The 10,918-nt window shown below is 40.2% G+C and overlaps 1 non-coding gene across 1 annotated transcript; it reads right to left on the reverse strand.

Annotated features, from left to right (window-relative positions):
• Window positions 1–7,260: 7,260 nt before the first annotated feature.
• Window positions 7,261–7,367, reverse strand: LOC137760408 (U6 spliceosomal RNA). The gene has a single exon (XR_011073352.1). It is a non-coding gene; the product is annotated as a U6 spliceosomal RNA (small nuclear RNA).
• Window positions 7,368–10,918: the final 3,551 nt, after the last annotated feature.

Raw genomic sequence — 10,918 nt, forward strand, 5'->3', positions numbered from 1 at the left:
TTTCTCCTGCAGACCATTGGTTTGGATCCAAAGTTTCCCACAGCTTTTTGGTGTGTTTGTTAGATGGAGCATTAGATGTGGGCTCCTGTGGGACTGGCTCCTTACAGGCACTCATAGTCCTGAAACCAGAAGGTTTGGGATGGGGGGACTGTCCTCGTTAAACAATCTAGGAAGCTCCACTGCGAGAACGCAAATTTGCCAAGTTTGGACCTCAGAGGAAACGCTCTGAGCGTTGTGTCGTGGTAGATGTGCGCTCTGGTACTCTCCAGGACCCTGTGGACGGTAGCACCTGGACACAGCCACATTTCTTTTACCAAGTGAATCAGGTTTTGTCCAGGAAAGGTATCAAGGCTAGGAAGACAAACAGTGTGATTATATGTGGATGGATGAGGTGCAGGGAAAAGAACTCCTTCTAGGAATAGCAATATGCACCCTTCATTATAATTTTACAAAGCATGTTTTCCAGACTGTGATCTTTGGGTATTTTAAGAGGTAGAGAAATCCATGGGAAATACAGGGAGGTGCAAGAGAGGAGGCGGTGATCAGAGGTTCCAAAGAGCAGTGACAGCAATGAGTGCTATTTCTCCTTTTACCCCACTGTTTTTTTAAACTTCACTTTGCAAACCTTTTGATGAGTAGTTCTGAATTTTAACGTATGCTTAGATTCGTATGACTACCACCACAATCAGGTACAGAACTGCCTCATCACCCCCCAAGAAAACCACTGTGCTATCTCGTTATGAGCACACACTTCCCTTCATCCGCAACCCTTGGCAACCACTGGTCTGTCCTGCATTCCTCGAGTTTTTCTTTTTGAGAATGTCATTAAATGGAATCTTATAGTGTGTCACCTTTGGAAACTGGCTACTTTCACTCAGCATAATGCCCTTGGGATTAATCCCAGTTGTTGTGTGTATCGATAGTTTGTTCAATTTTATTACAGTTTATGGATGTACCACGGTTTGTTGATCCAGGCACCTGCTGAAGGACATTTGGGTTGTTTTCAGTGACTTGAGTCTCTCATTTTTAAAAATTGTGGTAAAAAAATATACATATAACACAAAACTTGCCACTTTAACCATTTTTAAGTGCATAGTTTTATGGTATCAATTACATTCACAGTGTTTTGCGACCATCACTACTATATTTGTTTTCATCACTCCACACAGAAACTCTGTAACCATTAAGCTGTAACTCTCCATTCCCTCCAGCCCCTACTAACCTCTTGCCTACTTTCTGTCTCTGTAAATTTGCCTATTCCAGATATCACAAATAAGTAGAATCATACAATATTTGTTCTTTTGTGTCTGGCTTATTTCATTTAGTACAGTGTTTTCAAGATTCATCTCTGTGGTGGCATGTGTCAGCGCTTCGTTCCTTTTTATGGCTGAATAGTATTTCCTTGTATGTACCACATTATGTTTATCTGTTCATCTGTTGATGGACACTTGGGTGGCTTCCACCTTTTGGCAATTGTGAATAGTGCAGTTGTGAACATGGGTGTACAAGTATCTGTTTGAGTCCTTGCTTTTAATTCTTTGGCCACTCCCATATTTTAGTTTAAATTGGCAACTGGTGCCATGGGGGGGTATATGTGAGAATTCTGTTTTCTAAGAATCTGGTATTTGATCTAAGTCTAGTCACTGTTCTTTGTACTTAGTGTTCTTAAAGGATTTGAGGAATTCCACCAATTTTTTGTTCATTAGCTGCCTCAGGATTCTCGGAGGAGGAGGAAGGCAGTCACAATTTGGATACAGGGCAAGTGGAATCCAGGTGATGGGCTGGAGCCCACCAGTGGAGCCAGTCTCTGTGTGCAACTTTCTCAGGCCATGGTATGATGGCTTGCTTGGGTCAAAGTGGTCTTTGTTAAGTATTTCATGTGATCTACTTTATGTGGTCTTTGCTACATTTCACCAACGTTTGCCATGCCAGTAGGAGAGCACTTAAAGACAGAGGCAGAAAGTGCCAAGTTTCTCACTCAGAAGAATCTGCTTTTATTTGTAAGATATGTCTGCACCTACCTAGACTCAGATAACTCAGCTAATTCCTTATCCGTTTAGAATAATTGGCAGTAGGGCCAACCTATACTATAAGTATGGGGAATAGATTTTGATTACCTTCAAGGATGTACCTTTGGGACCAAGAGCTTGATAGACTTTCCTTAATTAAGAGATAGCTATAATTTAAGTCACTGCATTTGCATACGATAGGAGCTAAAGTCATTTTTTAAAAATGGTTGTATTTTTAAGTAGTGAAAAGTTTCTCCTCCAACGTTGCTAGTTTGCTTATTAAATTTCCCTTGATAAACATTGTAGAGATGGTTCAGCCCAGCCTTTCTTATCATAAATTGCCATCCCATAAAGACTAAAATGATAAGATTTTCTTCTGCATGGTTGGGCTTGCCCTCTTGGTAGACTGAGTTGGTTGTTGTTTGTATGTTTTTTGTTTTTTTGTTTTTTGTTTTTAACGTGTAAGCATTCTTTGCCCCTAAAGGATGACAAACCCTCCCTTTTCCAGCCTCCTACTACAGCCTGTCACCAGGTCTAGGATTCTCACCCCTGGAGGGACTCCTTTGGCTTAAATCTCTTCATTTCCAGGAAGCTGTTAAATCTGAGAGTGGTGATGGTGGTAGTGTGTGTGTGTGTGTGTGTGTCTTTCTGTTTCTGGGAGGATCTTTAAAAAGGGCTGTAAACCTATTTTGGATCACCTGCATGATTACCCTGTGACTCAGTCTGGCCATATTCTTTCAGTTCCCAGGTTTGCATGGGAGTTTAAGCTCACAGTGGGACCGAAGGAAGGCCATTGACATCCTGTCACAGGGTAGACTGAAGAGAAAACAGGGTGTGTGAACTGAGTACTCAGGCGGCTCCCGCTAACAGAGGCTTTCCAATCTCAAAAGCCTGGTATAGTTGGTACATTTTTCATCACAGGCAAAGATGCAGCAAAGAGCCAACTTTGTAAGTCCTACGTTCATTAAGATTTTTGTCCTTGAATGGAATTTTTTTGGTTTTGTATTTTAGGGTACCACATTAAATTGATTAGCCTTTCAAGATAATGGAATAGACGATATAATGGGTTTATTATCAAAAAGAACAAATTACAACAACAACAATAATCATTTATAAACCCCTTTTTGTGGGCTAAGTACTTTGCTCGTGTTGTTGCATTTAATCCTCACAACATCCCTCTGAGTAGGTACGCATCATCTTCATTTTACAGGGAGGGGTGGGGCTTAAAGAGATTAAGTCACTTGCCCGTATCACACCGTGGGAGTTCAGCCCAGGCAGCCTGACTCCAGACCCATCACACTGAACCTCCTTTGGTAAAAGAGAAGACACACAACTATATCTTCCTGCCATTAAACACAATTTCAGTTCTTTAATCTCAGCAAAATCGTATCTGTCACATTTATGTCTGTATTTTGGATTTTACTGGTATTGCAATTTTTTAAAATTTCTTTAAAAATAAATCACATATGCTTATTTATAATTTTGGTTTAATAGTCGTGTAAGAACTATAAGCATAAGAGTTTATACCCAGTTTTATATATTTGTGTGTATTTAAGTAATTTTATAATAAAAATGGCTTAAGTCAACACAGGCAGTCCACAGTATTAAATCATTAACACCCTCAGTGCATTAACACTGTTTACTTTAAATAAAATCCCTTAATAGCCTAAGAGACTGGACATATTTTGATGGACTGGGAGTGAAGAGGTAACAAGAAAGCTCACAACAGAAGGTGCTGTTCAGAAATGACTCCAGCTGGTTACGAGGTACCAGCAGGGAGTGGGTTATTTATTTTTTCACAGCATTTTGAAGACCAGATTCTACTCTTTCTTGGCCACTATTTTGCTGAAGAGTCTGCTGCCAGTATAAATGCCACTTTATAGGTAATCACTCTTTCCTCTGGCTGTTTTTGAAATATTCTCTATGGCATTCTCCATAATCACAACTGTGGTTCTAGATGTGGATATAGTTTTATTTATACTGCATAGGACTTCTTAGGTGTCCTAAACCTTAGGATTCATGTCTTTCATCAAAACTGGAAAATTCTCAGTGAAAATCGCTCCAAATACCATCAGTCCACATTTCCACTCATCTCTCATACCACAGCTCTTCCTTTCCTTCTATTTTCCTTGTCTCTTGACCTCTCATTGATCTCACCATGTTCTGGTTAATTTCTTCAGATTTATTTTTCTGTTTACCCATATTCTCTCTTTAGATGTGTCCATAATATTTAACCCATCTGTAAGGATTTTTTTAGTGGACAGGAGAGGTGTATTTCATCATTTACATTTTTGAACTTTATTGAGATACAGTGTATGTACAATAAAGCATATCTGTTTAAATTGTACGATTAGATGAATGTTGGTAAAGGTATGCACACATGGAACTACCACCACAGTCAAAACACAGAACATTTCCATCACCCCTAAGAGTTTCCTTGTGCCCATTTGGGAAGTTTTCAACAATTATTTCTTCATATATTTTTCTCTGGCCCTTTGTCTTTCTCCTCATCCTTTGGAATTCCAATTTCATATGTATTGAACATTTGGACATTGTACCCTCAGATCTCTGGGATTCTCCTTAATTTTCCCCAGTCTTTATTCTTTCTGTTGTTTGGGCACTTCTATTTTTCTGTCTTCAAGTTCTCCGATTCTTTGTTCTGCCACCCCCAGATGTGGTTGAGCTCATCTAGTAAACTTTTAAAATTTCAGTTTTTTACTTTTCACCTCTAGAATTTCCATTTGTTTTGTTTTGTTTTAGTTTCCATTTCTCTATTGAGAATTTCTAGCTGTTCATTCGATATTATACCCCAATTTCCTTTAATTCTTTGAACATATTTATAATAACTGCTTGTCTGTGTTTACTAAACCCAACATCTGGAACCTTTCAGAGTCAGTTTCTATTGGCTGCTCTTTCCCCTGAGTATAGAGCACACTTTAATATTTCTTTGCATGTGTAGTAACTTCTGGCTGAAAATTGGGCCTTGTAGATAGTACATTATGGCAACTGTAGATTCTGTTGTATTCATCTTATATATATATCAGATATATATAGATAGATAGATAGATAGATAGATACAGATATATAATTGGTTCTAGTAGGCAATTAACTTGTCTGGACTCCAACTGCAAACTTTGTCACCCTTCTGATATGCAGCAGCTAATATCTGTATTCTTATGGCTTTCCATTGCTACTTTTTTTCCTGGTCCTTTGTGATTTTTCCTGTTTCTTTATGATTTGCTGGTTAGTCAAGGATTTCAACAGAGATAGAGGTCATTCATTTTTGATTTTCTTCTAGGGGTTCCCTTCTGCCTAATTTTTAGCTATTTGGCTGGTTTGGGGCTCTGTCCCTTATATTTCAAGCTTTAAGATCCAACTTTCTGGCACCTGACTTGTGCATGGTTGGAAAGTTTACTCAGTTTAAAAAAAAAGGGGCTTCCCTGGTGGCGCAGCGGTTGAGAATCTGCCTGCCAATGCAGGGGATACAGGTTCGAGCCCTGGTCTGGGAAGATCCCACATGCCGCGGAGCAACTAGGCCCGTGAGCCACAACTACTGAGCCTGCGCGTCTGGAGCTTGTGCTCCGCAACAAGAGAGGCCGCGACAGTGAGAGGCCCGCGCACCGTGGTGAAGAGTGGCCCCCACTTGCCGCAACTAGAGAAAACCCTCGCACAGAAACAAAGACCCAACACAGCCAAAAATAAAAAATATATAAATAAATAAATTAATTAAATTTTTAAAAAAATTATAAGAAAAAAAGAAGTGAGTTAGCAGCAAAGTTTCCATCCAGCCTTGCCTACAGGCTGCCTGGATCTTTAAAAAAAAAAAAAAAAAAAAGGCAGCAGACTCACAGATAGGACTGCACATAGCTCTGTTATTCAGGAGCAGATTTGTCTCTGGCTCCTGCTCACTTTTTCACCAGGCCGCTTAGGGCCTCCTCCTACACATGCATAGTTTAGCTCTTGGCCAGGGATTTGGGCAGAGTTTATACTCAGAGTTGTATACTCCTTCTGTGGTTTTTTTTTTGCTGCCAGTATTTTTCCTGTAGACTTCTAGCTGCATTTTCAGCCTTGAACTCTGATCTCTGGCACCTTAGCTGGTAAGGCTGTGGTTTTCCACTGCTATTTTTCTTTTTACAGCTATAGCTGTAAGAGTTGGGCATTACCTCAGGCCAGGAAGACATAAACTCTCAATTCTTACCCTTTACTGTGACAATTTTTTTGAGACTAAACTCTCATTCTTCTTCTTCTTTCAGACTCTCTCCAGGGTTGCTCTTTAAAAAAACTTCTTTAAAATCATGTTTTTATCATTATTATCTGTGTGAGCGTTTCACGATCACTTCAGTTGTCTGGAAGTAGTCCACCCATTTGGTTGTTAATTTCAATATCTCTATTTTTCATTTGAATTTCTATTTTATTCCTTTCTGAATTAAATCTGCCTAGGGCCCATGATAGTCTTCTTTTTTTAAAAATTAATTAATTAATTAATATTTATTTTTGGCTGTGTTGGGTCTTCGTTGCTGCGCGTGGGCTTTCTCTAATTGTGGTGAGCAGGGGCTACTCTTTGTTGCGGTGTGCGGACTTCTCATTGCAGTGCCTTCTCTTGTTGTGGAGCACGGGCTCTAGGTGTGTGGGCTCAATAGTTATGGCATGTGGGCTTCAGTAGTTGCGGCATGTGGACTCAGTAGTTGTGGCTCGCAGGCTCTAGAGCGCAGTCTCAGTAGTTGTGGCTCACGGGCTTAGTTGCTCCACAGCATGTGGGATCTTCCCGGACCAGGGCTCGAACCCGTGTCCCCTGCATTGGCAAGCAGATTCCTAACCACTGCGCCACCAGGGAAGTCCGATAGTCTTTTTGTTTCTCACATTATAAGTCCCTTTTGAAAAATGTTTTTAACTATGCTTATTTTATGGTCTATATCCAATTAATATCTATTATTTCCAGCACCTGAAGTTCTTGGGTGTTCAACAGTGCTGCTGAACAAGTTATTGTGTCTGCTGTCTCTGTCTCATTCAACTTTTTTTAAAATTAATTTTTATTGGAGTATAGTTACTTTACAATGTTGTGTTAGTTTCTGCTGTACAGCAAAGTGAATCAGTTATACGTATACCTATATTCCCTCTTTTTTAGATTTCCTTCCCATTTAGGTCACCATAGAGCACTGAGTAGAGTTCCCTGTGCTACACAGTAGGTTCTCATTAGTTATCTATTTTATACATAGTAGCATATATATGTCAATCCCAATCTCCCAATTCAAAAAATGTGGAACACTTCACGAATTTGTGTATCATCCTTGCTCAGGGGCCATGCTAATCTTCTCTGTATCGTTCCACTTTTAGTATATGTACTGCCGAAGTGAGCACTTTCATTCAGCTTTTTATAAGTAGTTTTTGGATTATGAACCAGTGATTGGGAGCTCATTAAACATGGAAAAATAGTACATCCTGATTTGGGGGTTTGAATCTGCAGAGAGGTTTTTGTTTGCTTTTCCTGGCATCCAGGGAATATCATGGACCATTGTCTTATTTTAATTTCTAAGGCCAGGGGCTCTTAGGCCAGGCATGTAGTATAAATTTGTAGCCCAAATCGACTTGAGCACAGGCTCATGATTATAAATTCTTAGAGGGAAACTCTTCTTTCTCATAATACAGAACTGAGGACACCCATATCTGTAGGCCAATGGATAGACTTTTTTTTCTTGGTCCATCCCTTCACTGACAGTATAGCTCTCGAAACTCCTGGTGAGCAGTAGTCTTGATAATAGTTCTTGCCTACCTCCTGCTCAAGAGTCTCCTGTGTACCCCACTTCTCTACAGAAGCTTTTAAAACTTCATCTACTTGATTACCAGAGGCATCAGATGAATCCCCAACACTGCCAGTTCCTACTTACTGCTCTGATTTTTCATTTTCTTATTTGATTTGACTTTCTATTCTGGGAAGTTATGAACAGAAAAGTAAAAAGAATATAATAAAGACCCATACACTCATCACATGTATTTGGTAGTTAACATTTTGCCGTATTTGCTTTATCTGTGTGCGTGTGTTTATCTGAACCATTGTAAAGTAAATTATACACATCATGACATTTTACCCCTAGACACTTCAGCATGCATCTCCAAAAATTAGGCTTTTCTTTACAAAATCGTATTACTATTTTCATGCTTAACAAATTGTATTAATTAGGGGTCTCCAGAGAGATAGAACTGCGAGAGGTGGGGGTGGGGGTGGGGGGGAGAGTGTGTGTGTGTGCGTGTGTGAGAGAGAGAAAGAACTGAGTAAATGGGAAGAAGAAAATTAAGAAGTTTTACCAGAAAATTCCTTAGTGCAAAAGGTCATGCATTTCTAGATTAAAAGGGTCCAGTGCACACCCAACACAATGAATAAAAAGATCTGCACCAAGGCACATTATTATAACCTTTCAAACACTGGAGGTGTTTGAAAGAGGATATTGAAAACTTCCAGAGAGGAAAAGAGGTGATATTCAATTGATCAGGAATTAGAACGGCATCACACTTCTTCACATCAGCCCTGTAAGCTTGGGGGACAAAAGAGCAATGCCTTCATGTTTCTGAGTGAGAATCATTTCCAGCTAAGACTTTCATACTCAGCTAGACTGTCAACCAAGTGTAAGGTTAGCATGAAGACATTTTCAGGCACAAAGTTCTTTTAAAATAACTTTTCACGTGACCGGTTGTAGAAAAGCTACTGGAGGAAATATTTGAAACTGGGGGACTAAATAAAAAAGAAGACTGTGTGAGATCCTGGAGCAGCAGAGCTAAAACAGGAGAGAGGCACAAGAAATCCCAGGAAAATAGTGGAGGAAGTCACAGGGAGATTGTCCCACAGGAGGCCCTGAGGGCAGCCTCACAGATTAGAGGACTCCAGGAGGGACAGCTCAGTGAAAATTGAACTGATAAATAATGTGGTTGATTGTATTGAGAGGCTTATTAGAGCTTTTGTCAGAAATTTTGGAGCTGAATTAGTGATGAGAAAGTTGAAAATGAAGGAAATGAAAAACATACTTGTATAAGAAAAGACATGCAATCATCCGTGTGGCTTATCTGTAACTAATGGTTACATAGTTTTAGTAATGTAAACATCGAATCTTGTACTGACCAGTAATGCCATGTGAATATATAGGGAGGATGGGAAGGTCACTGGGATGGGATGGAGGCTATAATATAGCTGGCTGGGGGCTAGGGTAAAAAGCTAAATCCTTATCTTCCATAGAATGAAACCAATAGATACTATTTAATATTGAAGAAAAATCAAGAAATGAAATATCAACATGTTGTTTAGAAAAACAAAGTTAAATATCAGGAGAAATGTTTAGAAGGAATGAAAGTGGTTGCCTCTGGGGAGCAGGAACCAGGAGTACGATAGGAAGGGGGACAACTGTTTTTTGTTAAAAACCTGTAGTACCATATGACTTTTAAAACAATATACCTACGTTAGTTTGATTTTTTAAAATATTGTTTAAATACAAAAATAAAAAATTTATTAATTTCAGAATTTTAAATACTCTTTGTAACTAATTAACTGTGACACATTTCATGATGCATTGTAACATTGCCATGTTGGTAAAGGTCGAAGTCATCCTCACCTTCTTCAAGGGCAGGGTGTTCCAAATCTTTACTTCGCATTGTCCAATGGAGTGGCCAGTAGCCATGCATGGCTATTTAAATTAAAATTAGTTAAAATTAAATAAAATTCAAACTTCAATTTTTCAGTTGCACTGATCACATTTCCAAGTGCCCAGTAGCCACATATGGCTAGTGGCTACCATATTGGACAGCACTGTCCTAAACCACTCTCAGATTCATCCCTTCGTCCAAGCTCATTGCCATTCTCTCTGAGGCAGTATACAGTGGTGATTGAAGGTGTGGGCTTTGGAGTCAGACTACATCAGCTCAAGCATGGGCTTCATCACTTACTAGCTGTGTGACTTTGAACATATCACATAACCTCTTGGTGCTTCAGTTTCCCCATCTATAAGATGGGGATACTAATAGCATCATCATGTTCTAGGGATTGTGAGAAAGACTGTGATATAATGCCTTTAAATGAAGTGCTTAGCACCATGCCCGGCCCATAGTAAGCACTCACAAGGTTACCTGCTGTAGCTAGTACCATCATCATCATCATCATCATCATGCCCTGCTGCATATCTCTTCAGCCACTTCTGAGCTCGCGTGCAGTCCTGGTGGACAGTCCTCATACAGACTGACAGCTTCTTATTTCAGGGGCCTGCCTCCCTCTTTTTCTCTGCCCAAGGACTTCCTTGGGTGTTACATGACTTTGCTCAGTCGGGAGGCAGAGAAGCCCAGAAATGCCGGGACTACACATCCAGTGGAAGCTCACAACCAGAGAAGGATGGCATCAATGGATAAGTACCCACTTTCCTTGTTGGGGCAATTCTGAGGTGTCTTCTCCACTATCTCTCAGAGGCTCCCAGGGGAACTGAGCCCGCCCCCCAGCCCACAGCAGTGACCTGATCGGCGATGCACCTTCGTTGATCCTTCTGCCATCCCTGTCTTACTTTCCCTCCCTCACTTGTGCTTCTTGGGGTCTGCTCCCAACCTGTACCCATGTCATGGTCTCAGGATCTGTTTTGGTGGAACCCGCACTAAGACAGTCATCACCACCACCGTCATCATCATCATCAGTTGAGGTTCTCATTATCTTAAGGTCAAGCTCCTACAGTAGCTTCCTGGCTTGTTTTCCCATCTTCTCTTCCATACTCCAACCGGACCTATCTCAGTTTAATATAAATGTGGAGTTATGACTTACCTGCTTGAAGTCTCCATTGCTTCCTTCTTGCCCTTCTTGCCCAAAGGCAGAGACTGAACTTAGTCCTGCAGTAAAGAACTTTTACAAATTCCCCAGAGCCTACCTTACTAGCCTCACCTCTTGC

Source organism: Eschrichtius robustus, chromosome 2 (genome assembly GCF_028021215.1).
Source record: "Eschrichtius robustus isolate mEscRob2 chromosome 2, mEscRob2.pri, whole genome shotgun sequence".
Taxonomy (NCBI): domain Eukaryota; kingdom Metazoa; phylum Chordata; class Mammalia; order Artiodactyla; family Eschrichtiidae; genus Eschrichtius; species Eschrichtius robustus.